General features: G+C 37.2%; 1 pseudogene; it reads left to right on the plus strand.

Moving 5' to 3' along the window:
* Positions 1-1160: 1160 nt before the first annotated feature.
* The window catches only part of LOC102486449 (olfactory receptor 7A10-like), a 23491-nt pseudogene continuing 19195 nt past the window's right edge, over positions 1161-5456 (plus strand).

The raw sequence follows: 5456 nt of genomic DNA on the forward strand, positions 1-5456 counted from the left end.
TCCATCTGGGAATCTGAATTCCTCCCTGAATGGGTAATCAGAGAGACTAAAACTATACTCTCAGACAAGACAGCAGGAAGGAATGAAGCACCAGTTTCATAGGTAAGTTTAGGACTACAAGAGAAACATTAACCATGTCCTGACCTGCACAAGGACAACAGCAGAGGAGATATTTACAACTCCTGATATATGCTCATTGGAGACATTTCTGTCTTGTGGCTCCAACTCCTGGGAACTTGATATCCTGTGGGACACTGGTCTGAGCAAAAATAAATATTTTTCTGATCATTCTCTGTTCCCAAGAGATCAAGTGAGAAGTTGAGTGAATAGTGTCATTATTATTCCTCCTTAAACTCATCTCCCTTCCCAGGTCTAACCTCCTTAGCACTTTTTCCTAATACCAAGTTCAACTGTTCTCCAAAGTCTGAGATACTTGATGAGGTCTCTTGAAACTGCAAAGCATTTAATTGTGATGGGGACACAGTACTTGATATCTCTAGAAAATTGCTGTTCTTTATTCATCAAGGCAGAGAATGGTGTTATGCTACGAAACTTTGGGCAGCTACCACGATCCTTAGCTTCAGATGCTTTTGATGAGGCACAAAGAAATTTCAAAGTTTGTCATAGGCTAGGTCTATTTGTAGATTTTTGAGGAGCCACCATATTAAAAGTTGTACTAATTTACATTCCCACCAACAGTATAAGAGTTTCCATTTACTGATATGCAAGAAGTATCATTGTGATCCACTGTAAATGTCAACATATTCTAATGGTCAAAGCCAACTAAAACTTCTACATCTGACTCAAGTCTTTTTGTTTGTTTGTTTTGTTTTTATAAGGCGCGTGCACTTGCCAGGAAGACAGAAAGAGACAGAGAGACAGAAAGTGAGAAATTATTGCCCCAGGGGTGATGGCCACCCCACAATCCCTTCTCCTCCATTCTCCTCTCGGGGTCTTGAGTATGAATGCACACCAACTCGGCATGAGTTTTAAGCCACTGGTTTTGGGACTTGAACCATGGTCGACTACATGGGAGTCCAGCAACATAGCAATTATGCTCCTTGTCCCCATCTGACTCAAGTCTTAAAGAATGTCCTCTTTCACCTTTGCCATCAGTGGCTAGGTACTCTTAGAGAAAAGAAAATAAAAATATATGCTTAATGAACCCCTGTGGAAATTTTACTTCAAGGATTCAGGCCCCCTTCAGAGGTAAATATTCCTTGTTTAAATATTCTTCACTTCCAACTTCCCTTTCTATCTAACAAAGAAATAAACCAATTCCTTCAGATAATGTATAGAGTCCTAGAACCTCATTTCTAAATCTTTGATTAGCAGACTAGAAAGGTCTCCTACCAGGAGGGTATTTTATCACATACTCCAAAGGAGGGACATTTAATTATTTAGAGATGTATAAGAAACTATGCCAGGATCCCTTTCAGTTGCATAAAGTTTTCATCAGCAGTCAGTCTTGACTTGTGTAGGAAAAAAAATGCTATTTTCTTCTTCTAGTTAACCTATTATATTTGTTCTTGAATTTCTCAGCATGTAAGTAGTTCTCCTATGGGATCTTCTAATTTGTTAAGGCATTTCTTTTTGTACAATCCCACCAAATAATAAAAAGAATTCACTATAATCATTCCACTTATTACAATATAGACATGAAATGTAACCACTTTTAATGTCCATGTAGATTTTTTTCTATTGCTTTTTTAAAAATTGTTATATGGGATGTGCTTACCAGAGAGACAGAGACAGAGAGAAAGGGAAAGTGAGAAATCACCCCCAAAGGGAGATGAACATGCCACAATTCCTTGTCCTCTATTCACCTCTCAGGATTTGGGGTACTCACACATATTTGTGTGACATGACCTTGATGTCATTGGGCCTGGGACATGAACCATCTGGTTGGCTGTGTGGGATCTAGCTGTCTTAATTGCCATGCAACCTGCTGGCCCATGTTTCCACTGATTTTTTGGCTAAATAATTCTCTGTGGTGGATGTTATCCTGTGCATTCTGTGATGCTAAACATACAAGGCATGAGGGACACCTCCTCAGTTGTAACAAACAAAAATTTTGCTATACATTCCCAAGTGTTCCCTGGAGGTACCATTATTCCATCTGATAACTGCTGACCCAGAGAATGAGACATAGAAACATCCTGATGGAGTCTGAATCAAAGCTAACCCTTACTTGGTTCCTACATTGGCAGATCACTTAACATTTTTGAGTCCCATTTCTGCAGATATAAAACATGTTCCTGGGGCTGGCAGGTAGCGTGGTGGTTAAGAGCACTGGATTCCCACATGGCCAACCATGGTTCGAGTTCTGGACCTGGAGACTTGCTTTCTTGCTTTCCCTTTCTCTCTCTCCTTGCCTCTCTCTGGTCAAAATTTAAAAAATGATTAGCAACAAATGGAATTAAATAAATAAATAAATATTTTTAAAAAACATGTTCCTAAATGTATGACCTCATGGAAAATTCATGTGTAAAAATTAAATGATATAATCCAAGTATTATTCAAATCTCAGCCAATAGTGCATAAAGAGATCTGAATAGACTTCTCATAAGTGCCAAATGCTCATAAATAAAGGTGCAAATGATAGAACTCTTTAAAATTTTAAGTTTATAAATAATTTTTATTTTTATAAAGCAAAAATTACAGAACTTTTTTTTTTAACAGAGAACTTTCCTTTTTTTTAGGTGGTTAAAAGTTTCTTCCCTTTGCCCTTCTCACCCACCCTCTATCACCCACTTCCCTCCTTTAGAGTCTGTGGTATCTACATTCTTTTTTTCTTATTTTTTTTTTTTTTGGAGAGATTTTCACTGTAGGGCGCATGCGCTCGCCAGACAGACAGAGAGAGACATAGAGACAGAAAGCGAGAAATCACCCCCCAGGGGGGATGGTCACATCGCGATCCCTTCTCCTCCATTCTCCTCTCGGGATCTTGGGCACGCACGCACACGCGCCCGGCATGAGTTTTAAGCCACCGGGTCCAGGACACAAACTGCGGTCGACTACGTGGGAGTCCAGCAACATAGCCATTACGCTAACTGCTGGTTCCCTACATTCAAAGCTATTGTTTGATTCAAAGTGGTGAATATAGAGGACTGAATGATAATGGCAAAAAGATCCAAAAAATAAAACAGTTCTTGTGTTACAAGTTTGAATTATTTTTAATATTTAATTTTCTAAAGCAAAATCTACAGGACTTTTTTTCCCACAAATAAATTTACATTCTTTTACTTGTTAAATATTTTTCTCTTTACCCCTTCCACTCACCTTCTACCACCCATTTACCTCCCTTACAGTCTCTAGTATCTACATTTATCCTTTCTACTATTGTATCTTTGGCTCTTTCAACTTCTGACAGAGAGTGCAGACATTTACCACATATTGAGTAAGGATATACAACATGTATCTTTTAAAGTCTGACTTGCTTTGCTTCACATTAAGTCCTCTATATTTATCCACTTTGCAAATAAAATTAATAAAATACTGTTCAAGGAAGACTGATGAATGCCAGAAGGCATACTAAAAGATGTTCAAAGTCAATCCTCAAAAGGAAACTAACAGTCCAGCAAATTAAAACCACAGTAAGATACCATTTAATCCCAGTTAGAATGGATAGGATCAAATAAAGAAAAAGTAGCAGTTGCTAGTGAGGCTGTGGTGAAAAGGAAACCCTCTTACACTGTTGATGAGAATGTAAATTAGTCCAAACTCTACTATGGAACTTTCTCAAAAATATACAAATAGAACCACCATATGACCAAGTATGAAATTTCTATGTGTCTCATCAAAACCATTGTGAATCTAAGGATTGTGGTAGCTGTCTAAGGTTTTATAGCAAAACACAGTTTTCTACCTTGATGAAGAATGAATAGCTATTTTCTAGAGATATGAAGTACCTGACCACAATTCAATGTTTTGCAATTCTAAGAAACTTAGCATGTATTTCAGACTTTGGAGAACATTTTAATTTGGGATTGGCTATAAGTGGTGAGATCTCTGGAGGAAGGAAGGTGAGCTCAAGGAGGAATACTAATGACAGTATTCACCTGACTTCTAACTTGATCTCTTGGGATAGAGTGTGATCAGGAAAATATTTCTTTCTGCTCAGACCAGTGTCCCACAAGGATATCAAGTGCCCAGGAGTTCTAGTCAAAAGTGCCAAATGTGCTGATATTGGGAGCTATAAATATCTCTTCTGCTATTGTCTTTGTGTAGATCAGGACATGGTTAATATTTAATGTAGTCCTAAATCTAGCTATGAAAAGGATACTTCATTCCTTCCTGCTATCTTTTTGGAGACCAGAGCTTTAGTCTCTATGATCATCCATCCAGGGAGGAATTCAGACTCTCACATGGACTCTGCCTTCTCAGCAACCCCAGACAGGTGAGTCTGAGAGCCCAGCAGGTACTGCAGGAAAGGATCACAGAGAATGGAAGATCACAATGTTTTTCTGAGATCACCTGAGAGATAAAACCAGTATAACCTAGAGCCCCAAGATCATTGTGTTTGCTTGCTTGATTAATTTGTAATGTCTTTAATATGTTAAAGATGGAATTTTCTGTTAGTAGAGTAGTAATGAAATAATTTGGAGTTTATTAGCTTTTTCTTGTAGTGGAAACTGTGTTTGCAGGTTCTTTGCTTTTTTATACCAGAGGGGGTTTTGATTTTATTCTTTCTAAGAATTGGGAGTTTTGCAATATTTTTGCTATTTTTATTTTTACTTATGATAGATGGCTAGATAAATCTCTTAAGGGACAGTATATGTTAAATTTTACATATTGTGTGGTCATATCTATTAGTCAATCATATTGCATTCTCATACCCCTTATTGTTTTATTTATTTATGTGTTTTAGTTTTTGCTCTAGGGCACATGTGCTTGCCACAGAAAGAGAGAGAGAGGAAAAGAGATTGAGAAATCATCCCCCCAGGAGGGATGAAAACACCATACTCTTCTCTCCTCCATTTTCCTGTCTGGATTTTGGGCACAGATGCAAGTGCCTGATGTGATTTTCAAGGCCCAGGTCCAGACTTGAACTGCATTGTCTGTCATGGGGATCCAATGCCTCAACCTCCACGTCATCTCCTGGGCACCCTCATTGCCTTTTAAAATAAGAACATCTTCAAAATCATTAGTAGTAATAAATTGTCTTTTATAACATTTGCAATCTTATTTTACATTTGTTTTTATTATTGCTTATTTTACGTGTGTTTTGTGCTTAAAGTAATTTTTATAACTTAATGATTATTTCCTGTCATCTTATACAGCACGTTCTTTTGTGTTCACTTAAAATCATGTATATCTTTCTCATAAGCACATTTAAATCCATTTGTATAGTAAATTTTAACAATAGACACTGTTTATTTTTTCTTCCATTGCTTCCTTAAAAATACATATTTTAATATTTTATACCCAGATCTTTTCGATTTCACCTGTAATCA

Source organism: Tupaia chinensis, unplaced genomic scaffold (assembly GCF_000334495.1).
Source record: "Tupaia chinensis unplaced genomic scaffold, TupChi_1.0 Scaffold144109_1, whole genome shotgun sequence".
NCBI classification, from domain to species: Eukaryota; Metazoa; Chordata; class Mammalia; order Scandentia; family Tupaiidae; genus Tupaia; species Tupaia belangeri.